The sequence below is a fragment of the Antennarius striatus genome, chromosome 5, assembly GCF_040054535.1.
Source record: "Antennarius striatus isolate MH-2024 chromosome 5, ASM4005453v1, whole genome shotgun sequence".
NCBI classification, from domain to species: Eukaryota; Metazoa; Chordata; class Actinopteri; order Lophiiformes; family Antennariidae; genus Antennarius; species Antennarius striatus.
Window position 1 is genome coordinate 16,429,687 of NC_090780.1, and position 11,478 is coordinate 16,441,164.

An 11,478-nucleotide genomic window follows, 5' to 3' on the forward strand; every position below is an offset into this window, starting at 1 on the left:
AGTGGACTAACGTGAAACTACCTCACATATTAATAGGAAATTTCTTTCACGTGATTTAAATTCAAAGTCTTGGTTTTCCAAGATTATTTGCCTTGGTATTGATGTGAAAACAATAGCCACGGTCTTATGATCCCCCAACAGGCTCATTTTCTCTTCATTGATACCTTTACAGGTAAACCCCATGACAGCAGGATGCTGTTAAAATCTAAATGATGGTGTATGCCTTTGTCTCTCCCTCTCTTTCTATTAATGTAAAAGCAGATTACATCAATCCCATTAGACACCAATCCAGTTACCTTCTGACCATATGGTGTAAAGCACATATGTCCCTACATCCCCTTCTGGCACACTGACTCCTCTCCTCTCCTCTCCTCTCCTCTCCTCTCCTCTCCTCTCCTCTCCTCTCCTCTCCTCTCCTCTCCTCTCCTCTCCTCTCCTCTCCTCTCCTCTCCTCTCCTCTCCTCTCCTCTCCTCTCCTCTCCTCTCCTCTCCTCTCCTCTCCTCTCCTCACCTCCTCCCCTCTCCTCTCCTCACCTCCTCCCCTCCTCTCCTCTCCTTGCCTCACCTCCTCCCCTCTCCTCTCCTCACCTCCTCTCCTCTCCTGGTCTGCTTTGCTCTGCTCTGCTCTGCTCTACTCTGCCCTCGTCTTTACGAGAATGGGCCTAAGCCTTCAGACCATATGGAGCCACAGAAGGATGTCTGGCGGTAAGGGAGGACGGTGGTGGGGGTGGTGGTGAGGAGTGGTGACAGTTCTCTGATTACCATGCAGGTTAAAATATCTTGACCTGCTTGTTGCTCCATGTAAACATCACCCTGCTGCCTTCCTGATACTGATGCTGCTGCCATGTCTATCTGCAATCAGCTGTTGTCAAGATACTCTGAGAAGAATCGGGGGCTAGAATGATCAGCTAAACTGCAGCAGTACATTTCCTCTGATCATGCCTATAGCCACATCTTCCTTGTGGTTAAATGCCAATCACTTTAAATTGAAATATACTGTTGTGTCATTTGCATTGGCTCAGACATGTTAAGGTGTGGTTTGTTCAATCCTTTAAGACTGAAGAATTGTCAATTAAAACTATGCTAATTACAGCTTTGTGATTTTTCTTCAAAAATTTTCCACAACTGCAGACTTGCTCAACCTGAAGTTTAGCATGTGACTGCTGGTAACCTCTTTTCCTGGTTTGTCCAAATATTTGCATGGTGGAAGAATATCTTTGTGTTTCTAATGTGCAAACCGGTTGGACTATACAGTACTTCATCCCATCATATACACAAGACTTATTTTTTGGTGGTTGTTGGAAAAGACAATACAGTCTCAAATCTATAAACACACACACTGGGTCACAGAGTGCAGACACACACCAGAGCTCAGAGCGTCATGTGGCTTCAGTCCACCAGGACAGCTGAGGTACAAAGCGGTCGCTGGAAGCAGCAGGAAAATACCACAGTATCAGCCCATGTCGACTCAACAACCCATGCAGACAAGTCACTGTATAATGCTTTATGTGCATCGCATATACATACAAACATGTATGTAATGAGTAGTATGAGTGGACACACACACACACGCACAAAGTGTGACACCACATGACCCAATGTGCAGAAAAGAAGACTGCAGCCTGCTGTTCCCAGACATGTGGCCTCAGTGACACACTCTCAGCTGAGCTCACACCAGTCACACACAAATGCACACAGGCTGAACAGATGCAGATCACTGGGAGAGGTGGGGTTCTGCTCAAGGGACATTTGTTCACCCAACCCACCAATCTACATTCCACACCGACTGCAGGGCATTTAAACTGTGCTTGTATACATGTGGTGTATTTTATTTTATTTCTCTACTTTTTTTTTCTTTTTGGAAAAGGCATTTTGTTGAGACCTTTAACTTTAACTGACTGGTTGAAACTTGATCCACCCATCTCTTCCTACAGTTGCCGCATTTGCTGCCCGCATATGCAGTTCCCACATTTAGGTTTTCGGTTTCCTTGTCTTGTTTACGCGACCCAGCTGGGTCACAGTTGGGACTGGAATAGAGGATGACTCATCCCCATCTACAAAAATGAACCTAACCGATTCTTTATGTGTCAGTTTTAATGTGCGTGTGAGAATGCAGGTTTTTATGATTGTGTCTTTCCAGTGGCCGGCCTTAGGCCAGCTGATCTACGTCCCATGACACTCTGGGCATAGGATCCAAAAACCCATTACAACAACTATTGTGCAAGATATGCAAACAAAAACAAGGATATCATTCACAGCCTCTTGTTCATTGTTTAAAATGTGGATGAACATACTTTTTTTAATGACATGCAGTATTATCCTTCTGATATAATATTAACTTCGTCCATATTTATATTAAACAAATTACCCCTGGAATCTATTAAATGTGTTGTATTCCTATGCCTAAACCCATGCTCTTAGCCCTGGTGCTGACACTGAGGTGGGGATGGAGCGTTTGTCCTTATATGAACTCTTTACCAATGAAAGCCATGAATGGTTGCATCACCAGCAGTGCCCTGCCACCGTCTTCACAAGACCTCATAAAGCAGTTTTCTGAATGATGCTATCCCACCCTTCTTCTGTCTACATCTTGTTCTCCCGCACTCTTCCTCACGGATGCACCCGCTCCCTGTAAGAGGTAACTGTGTTCTGATGTTCTGACAAGACTGCCCACTCTCCATATCGTCCTGATGCTACGGCAGCTGTGCAGTTAGATGTGTAGCCATCCATGGTGAAGCAGTGGAATCCTTTTATCCGGTAAGGCACCTAGAGTCGGGATGTCGCCGTCACAACCTTTCTGTTGCTGGGTAAATGGGATATTTATGGTTGGTTTCAGGTTTCCCTTGGAAAACAGGACAACCTTTCGCAGGGGATTTTTGCAGTTTGGGAGACAGTCATCTCCTGGTGTTAATCTTGGATCTTGTTGCTGAGCTACGACTCCTTCTTTGGGCTGAGGTCAGTCTTAACATTAATGCAACTTCATATTAAACATTAAAGTTGTGCCTAATTTATAAATCAAGAGAACTGATTGGTGGAGAGTTACACTAAAAAAGTAAAAACACATGTCTGGTTGTAGTCCTCCCCCCAAGGTTTGGTGTTGTAGCGAGCTCATGTTCTGTCTGTGTTTGCATTGGTGCGCTTGCATAAACATGGGCTCCTCAGTTTCTGTCACATGTTTTGTCTTGTTTCTACTTTAACTGAAACTACTTTCCCAGGAATAAAAATTTCAATTCAAGCTTGTATAATACAGCAGGAACAAAGAATTGAATCAAATCAACAAATAACACTACTTTTTTGGTAAACAAGCTATTTATACTTGGTCACATAACATCCACGTCTTCTCCAGCAATGGGTGTGTTATAAATCAATTGATTCTAGTTAATCAGGTTTAAAGATGACACGCTGCATTACTTTGTCTAAAGAGACAAATGGTCCATTGAAACATTCCCTCAGTTTATCAAATGTGAAATTATAAGGCAATGTTTTCAGGATATGGCGGCACCAGTAGACTATACAGTCCATATCTATAAATATATATATATATATATATATATATATATATATATATATATATATATATATATATATATATATATATATATATATATATATATTTATATATATATATATATATATATATATATATATATATATATATATATATATATATATATATATATATATATATATATATTTACATGTTGGTGTGTAGGGACAGCCCCACTGGCCTCATTCTCTACAATGTCCTCTTTCTCTCATCTATCTCTCTCTCTTTTGTCACAGCTGCTGGGTGAATTGTTTTCCTAAGTGCTTTTTCCATAGCAGAGCATGGAGAGCTAGTTTCCGTCTGCTTCTGACAGGAAACATGTCGGCCTGGAGAGGAGAGAAGACTTTCCTTCGGTGACCCAAATGATGATCATGCTTGGTGGTAGAACCTCATTTTCCTCAATCTCCCTGTCTGGGGCAAACACTCCCACTTGTCCACTGAAGGAGATGGAAGAAATGTTTGAGGACAGCCCTCAGCTAAGCATTAATTATTCAGTCACTCTGCACTGTGTTAATGTTTGTGTTTCACTGAACATGGAAACTCTGGACTATATTAAGACCAGGATCCCTTTGAAAACATCACAGAACTATTGAGAATATTATAGGGAGAAACATTGTGCAAGTTCTAAAATTGGAATGAAAGCAATTGTGTCGTGTAATTGTGTTTTTTTTTGTTAACTTTCTGGTCTCTCATAGGAAACACTTTTTGAAAACTCACCAGTTCTTCCCTTTTTGGTCAGAAGACATGATAGTGTACTATTCTATACGAGGCAAGTCGTTGGTTAACGTATGTTAGAATGTAGACTGGAAACATGAAAAAAAGAAACATAATGCATTTTTAAAGTCTGCTTTTGCTGTAACTGTTACATGGGGTGCTGTAGGTTGTGCGGTTAATAAATTAATGGAGTCTGACGCATGTCTCTGAAGCTTTGTTAACTTTGGACAGAGGCAGTCTACCTGTTACCCTGTTTTCATTCTTTTTGCTAAGCTAAGCTAACTGGCTGCTAGCTTTAGCCTTATATCTGATGTACAAACAGGCCTCCTAGTTATAGTTCAATGTGTGCTAGCTCAGAACTACTTTTGTATTTTCCAATCACATCCAAAATCAATCCAATCTGCAATCCAAAAAAGGTGGTGCAATAAGTGTCACACACTTTGACACCAGTCTCTCCTGGATGAGGCTCAGTGTGTATCAAATCTTAAGTCAATGTCTCATGATGTGACATTTGAAACTTGGGCAATTGGGAAGGGAACTCTCAACAATCCAATAAGCAGGTGTGACCTGATGTCTCTGAATATGTGAGTTAAGAATGGGTGTAAACCCATACACATGCAGAGAATGTCTCATTATCTGAATCTTAACCAAATGTACAGTAATAGTTTTTTTTTTTGCCTATGCTGACTTCTTAAACCAGGTTATGTGGCGGTTTGTCCAGTTGTTTCACTTTTGTGTAATATTTAAACTAACCAACTGACCAACCAACCAACCAACCAAGGGACATGAGTGAACACTTGACCTCCTAGTTGGAGTTAACAAAACAGTGATGGTCCACCCTCAGTGTTCTTTGAGTGCAAGTCCTGAGTTCAAGAGTTCAGAGCTTAATGCTTCTAATCTTGTTAATATAATGTACCCTGAAAACATGAGGCAGTCTGCGCAGAAATATACTGTATCTTGTGCAGCAGTAGAGACCAGGGTCCATAAGGGCATCTATATATGTTTCTAATGTGAAAATAGAATGAGTTCATGTCCTACGGATCAGCAGGTGCCAGCGTGCTGCATGTCCACGTGGACATATTGTATATGTCAGGAGTAGGGTGGCTGCTGGGCATAAGACATACAGGACATGATATTGTGAAGAGTGAGCTCCAGCAATGGAAATCCACACCAGTGTGGCATGCTGGTCTGTGGGTCATGCAACCGTACAAGGGCATAGTAGAAGCACAGGGCCATCGTACGAACCCTGCACATGCACACATATCTATGTGGGTGTGTGCGTTTGTGTGTGCATTTGTGTGTGTGTGTGTGTGTGTGTGTGTGTGTGTGTGTGTGTGTGTGTGTGTGTGTGTGTGTGTGTGTGTGTGTGTGTGTGTGTGTGTGCACGGAAGGGTGGTAGTGCCAGCTGGGAAGCTTAAATATAGTGCAGAGTGGAGTGGAGCATTGCAACTGCACGGGACTCTAGGAACACATGACCGCCAGTGCAATAGTAATTCACAGCGGATTTCTCTCAGCTTTGTGATGACAGATGAGCCTAGAGAGGATGATGATTAAACAGAGTCGTTTGAGGAGATCCTGACTGAATTTTATCTTTCTAATGATGAGACTGGTGCGCTTGAATCCTCACAAATTATTTTGCTGTTTGGATATTAGGCACAATGTCACTGGTTTGATAGACATGGCAGTGCTACAGGTATTGCAGGGCAAAGTAAGGTAAGGTGTTAGGAGTCTCTGGAGCAGACATGCAGGGGCAGTGGGGCAGTAGGCTGTGTGCTTGAAGTGAATCTTAATGGCGGACTTGAGGGATTAAAGAGCACTGGACTGACCTCTGTTAATACACGGAACGGCCTGAAGGGATGAAGAATTTTGAAGGCGAGGCTGCAGGAACAGCTGCTCATTAGAGAAGCGTGCTTTGGTCTCTTCTCCCTGCTTAACACATACACACTGAAGTATGTCATGTACACAGGAATAAACAAAAACATACATAAACATCAGCTGCTGCAGTGAATTGAATTGGAGGATAATCTTGTGCACAAAGTGGCTCTTTCACCTCCTGTAATCTCGGTTTGGATTGAGATGGATTATTGGTTTACCCTCCACTGGGAGGACAAGCAGCCAGAGAGGAAGAAATATGAATAACTGAAACTTGAACCAATATTATTGCATTATGATACATCCTCTTGTCATATGAGATAGTTGGAATATTCTAATTGCTCTAAGTTTGTAGGGATTTTGTGTTTGTGTGTTATGTGTGTTGTAAAGTCTGTGAACCCTTTCTTTCAATGTGAAAGAAAGAGGGTTCACGAATCCAAATGCTGGATTCGCCTTAAGTGTTACACATTCTGCAACAAAACAACATACAGTTTCCCTGACAACATAGCTTTTCCTGTAAAAAATATTGATAAGCAGTAAAACACATGTCTGTACCTGAAAGAAATTACTCTAAAAACAGCTCTCTGTAGCAAATAAACCGTCAGAGACCAACAGATTTGATTTCACATAGCTAAGATAACCTCACAAGATTTCATTGAGCTTATCAACAAGATTGTTTGACTTTGAATTAAATTCTTGCATTCTTGTAGACTTTAACCTTTCCATGGACTGCCAAGGACTGTCTGTGGCAGAAGAAAATATTTTTTTTCTGCTGACGCAAAGCTGATGAAGATGGTACTGAAAGCATGATCAGGATGTCAAGGCATCCATTTAGCTTCTTCTCCTTTTGGCTTTTCCCTTCAGGGGTCGCCACAGCGAATCAGTTGCCTCCATCTAACCCTGTCTTCTGAATCCTCTTCTCTCACACCAACTACCTTCATGTCCTCTTTCACTACATCCATAAACCTCCTCTTTGGTCTTCCTCTAGGCCTCCTGCCTGGCAGTTCAAAACTCAGCATCCTTCTACCAATATATTCACTATCTCTCCTCTGGACATGTCCAAACCATCTCAGTCTGGCCTCTCTGACTTTATCTCCAAAACCTCTAGCATGTGTTGTCCCTCTGATGTACTCATTCCTGATCCTATCCATCCTGGTCACTCCCAAAGAGAACCTCAGCATCTTCATCTCTGCTACCTCCAGCTCTTTCTCCTGTCTTTTCTTCAGTGACACTGTCTCTAGACCAAACAACATTGTTGGTCTCACCAGTTTTGTACACCTTTCCTTTCATTTTAGCTGAAACTCTTCTATCACACATCACACCTGACACTTTCCTCCACCTGTTCCATCCTGCCTGTACACACTTCTTTGCCTCTTTTCCACACTCTCCATTGCTCTGGACTGTTGATCCTAAGTACTTAAAATCCTCCACCTTCTTGATCTCTTCTCCCTGTAACTTCACTCTTCCACTTGGATCCCTCTCATTCACACACATGTACTCTGTCTTACTGCGGCTAACCTTCATTCCTCTCCTTTCCAGGACAAACCTCCACCTCTCTAGCTTCTCCTCCACCTGTTCCCTGCTCTCACTACAGATCACAATGTCATCTGCAAACATCATAGTCCATGGAGATTCCTGTCTAACCTCGTCTGTCAGCCTGTCCATCACCATAGCGAACACGAAGGGGCTCAGAGCTGATCCCTGATCCAGTCCCACCTCCACCTTGAACTCCTCTGTCACACCTACAGCACACCTCACCACTGTCTTACAGTCCTCATACATGTCCTGCAAGGCATCGGTGAAGCAAGAACACAAATAGAAACAGATTCCGTCATTATGGAGTTTCCACTGCAACAAAATATGCTGAGCTAAATGAGTGCTTGCTGTAAAGTGATAGATGTCAGGGGCGCATCAAGTGTAACACCAAACTCCCAGCAAGAAGCGACATTAAGACAGGGAACTGATGAGAAAAGTTTGATGAGGAAAGAGAAAAAAGTGACAGTGATGATGACAAGAGGTAAACAACTGGCGTAATGCCTGAATGAACAAGTGTGTGTTTGCCTCTTCTCTCCTGGACAGGGCCAATGGCCTGGAGAAAATCGTGTACACAAAGTATCACAACATTGTTGTGTCTGTGAGGAAGTGTGTTCTGTAAAAAAGCACCAACAACTACAGACTCTTTCTGTGTGGGAGAACTAGAGCATCCCACTGTCCAGTATCACTGAATCGGCAGAATCAGACCTGTGTGTGTGTGTGTGTGAGAGAGAGAGAGAGAGAGAGAGAGAGAGAGAGAGAGAGAGAGAGAGAGAGAGAGAGAGAGAGATAGTGAGAAAGAAATTAGGGGCAGAGATGAGCAACAAGTCTGAATATGAAAAAGAGTAGAGTGAGTGAGTGTGTAGTGTGTGTACGTGTTTGTTGAGCTGGATGCACATGAAATTAGGGCATTCTTTACAGCTGAGCAGGGCAGAAGATGAGCTGGCAACAGAAGTAGGCTAAATAATCGTCCCCTATCATAAAACAACCTCTTGTTCATCGGGTGGCATGAGGGGGGAAGAGGAATGTCCATGTGACTAAAACGTGAGAGTAACAAGTTGTTGTCCCACTGACCTCGAAACAAGGAAAAGAACGAGCTTGCATTGGTTTAATCCTTGTGTGGTTTTTTCAGTTGTTGTTTTTTTTTACCCAATTTACAGATTACACAGTTAGAGCGTTTTGTGTCAATAAACATTCCACTTTACGCTTTTAATCTCCTAAAATCTTCCTTCCAAAGCAGGTTAGAGGATTCAGAGACTTCCAATCCAGCAAAAGGGACCTGATTACTTTTGCAGGGACCCTTGTTGTTCAGACTCTGCTCATATATGAAAGGTGCATTCCAGAGGTGGTCACATGCTCCCTGCAGAGCTGTAGAGGGTGCCGATTTCAGGGATGATGAGTTCTACATGACTTCCTTTGTGTGGACGCATTTGCAGATTTGTGCATCATTGTGCTGACAGCTCTCCTGGTAAATGCAACTCATGCACAACACATTCCTTTGTATGTTTGGTTACACGTGTGCAGGTGTTTATTCCTCCATGTGTGTGTGTGTGTGTGTGTGTGTGTGAGAGAGAGAGAGAGAGTTGTGAGAGCTGAACGTTTCCTCTTGGTCTTTCTCTGGTAGAACACACACCAATTAAACAAACTGTACTTCATGATGGAATATGTTAAACATAAGTGATATACTTCTGCACATCCATGTACACACACATCCTTCCACATACAAATTCACATGATAAACAAATCCACAATGATTCCCAGCAAGCGACGTGCACCTCCACCTGCGGGGGCCTGTGTTGTTGAGCTGAACTCAGAAGTGCCTTCACATTCTCTACTGTTCATCAGAAGGCTGGCTTGTCTTGGAGGTAATAATGCCTTTGACTCAACGTTAGTGTGTGTGTGTGTGTGTGTGTGTGTGTGTGTGTGTGTGTGTGTGCGTGTGTGTGTGTGTGTGTGTGTGTGTGTGTGTGTGTGTGTGTGTGTGTGTTTGTGAAAATCAAAAAGAGAAGGATAGTGTGAGAAAGGAGAGAAGGGAAAAATCAGAAATGGAGAGCTCAGCCAGTTGCTGTCTATTGTCTCTATACACCCATCCCATCTCCAACACAGCTCAAACTGGGAAATCACTTCGTTTGCCCTCAGAGACTTTTATCATGCCTCATTGGGGTGAACCCGGTCAAAGACCAATCAGGACACAAATAGACTATCAAGTAAACAGGCTGACGGACAGACTGCTTTATGAACAAAGATCGTAGTTCCTGCAGAATCAGTTATGGCCGGCCCACAAACACATTAACTACAGTGGCTGAAGGTCACAGATGCAGCAGAATGATATGATGTTGAATGTAGAAGTGGGTTATTAGTGTTTTCCATAGCAATCAAAGAGACAGATGGAGAGACAAAGAATAAATTGAGTGAGACATTATACAAGGGGAGGGTGTGTGTGTGTGTCTGCATTCATCAGAGGGGTGAGTAGGTTCAGCAGGTCCCATGTTGGATGGGAGGCTTGCAAGTGTTCAGGTGCTAGAATCCTATATCAGAGCCAGTGCTGACCATGGGTCTATATCAAGACCCGGCTAGGGTTTCAGCCCCAGGCGGCGATGAAGGATTATTCTGACAAAGACGGGTTCTGGCCAGCCTGAAATAACTGATCCGAACTTGCTCCAACTTTTGCACACTAATGAAGAGCAAGGAGAGGGAGGGAGGGAAAGGTGGGGGTGTGTGATGTCCCTCTTGCCCCTGAGATTTCCTTCCTGTCAGGAAGTTAAAAGAAGTTCTCTGAAACTGGAGAGAGTATCAAGGGAGCATTCTGGGAAGGCGCAGAGAAAAGGAAAATGTCATCGTGCCAAATTCTCCACCTCTGAGCGCAAGATACACAATAATGCTCCTCATACACCTGGGAAAACTTTGGGACGCTAGTGCAAAACCCAACAGAAGGCTTCCATGTATAGAGTAATGTAATAATAAAGACAATAACGGCTGCAGCCACGACATTTACACCCCCAGGAGAATGTCGTAACCAACAGGCCGTCCTGAGTTATGAGTGTCGGCTAAGAGAAGCTAAGTAACCGTAGCTGGCGTTAATTCATCAACACAAAGCTGTAAAGCTGTTCAGGCAACCGTTTCCTGTTTCAAGCCCCCATCACACACATAGGCCATGTGCTTGTGTGCATACCTTTGAATAGGTGTTTCAAAAAGGTGCGTTCCTCCCATAAACCGGGACCTCTGAGGACATGTGACCTCTTGTGCTCCTCTTACATAATCAGGGTAATAACAGAGAATCTCATCCAAGTGGAGACAAAGCTTGAGGACAGGTCACTCCTCGGGATTCTATAACAGCCAATCTGACAAAGCACCTGTTGAGTAAAAGACTTTATCAGATTTAGTCTGTAAATCAAGGTTGGCAGCATATTTAATTTTAGATCATGTCAAGGTCTGCGTACATAGGGAATATTATTAGCTCAGCTGCAGCCTGCTCTACATTGTTGCGTTCAAACTGCCTGGCAAGATGAAATCAAACTTGCTGCCAATCCACACGCATTTTTTAGAAAGTATTTGAACTCCATCTGGAAATGCAACAGGTACATCAGCGAGTTCTCTGCGGTAAAGGGTGTGATTTAAGTGGAGAATAATTCTTGACAGGCCTTTTAGGAACCAGACATGACAATTTCAATATGAAGATTTATGATGGAAGCATTCCACCAACTTTACAGGTTCAGAGCAGAGCTTTCATGAAGGGAGGTGCTATGGTGAACAGTTGTGCAACAATTTCTGCTACTCTAGAGGTGCTTTCTCGTCTGATACCTCTTTATGTC

The 11,478-nt window shown here is 43.0% G+C and overlaps 1 long non-coding RNA gene across 1 annotated transcript; it reads left to right on the forward strand.

Moving 5' to 3' along the window:
- The first annotated feature begins 2,421 nt into the window (after positions 1-2,421).
- LOC137595435 (uncharacterized) lies at positions 2,422-4,447 on the forward strand. The gene is made up of 3 exons (XR_011035435.1): positions 2,422-2,757; positions 2,837-2,955; positions 3,784-4,447. It is a non-coding gene; the product is annotated as an uncharacterized lncRNA (long non-coding RNA).
- Positions 4,448-11,478: the final 7,031 nt, after the last annotated feature.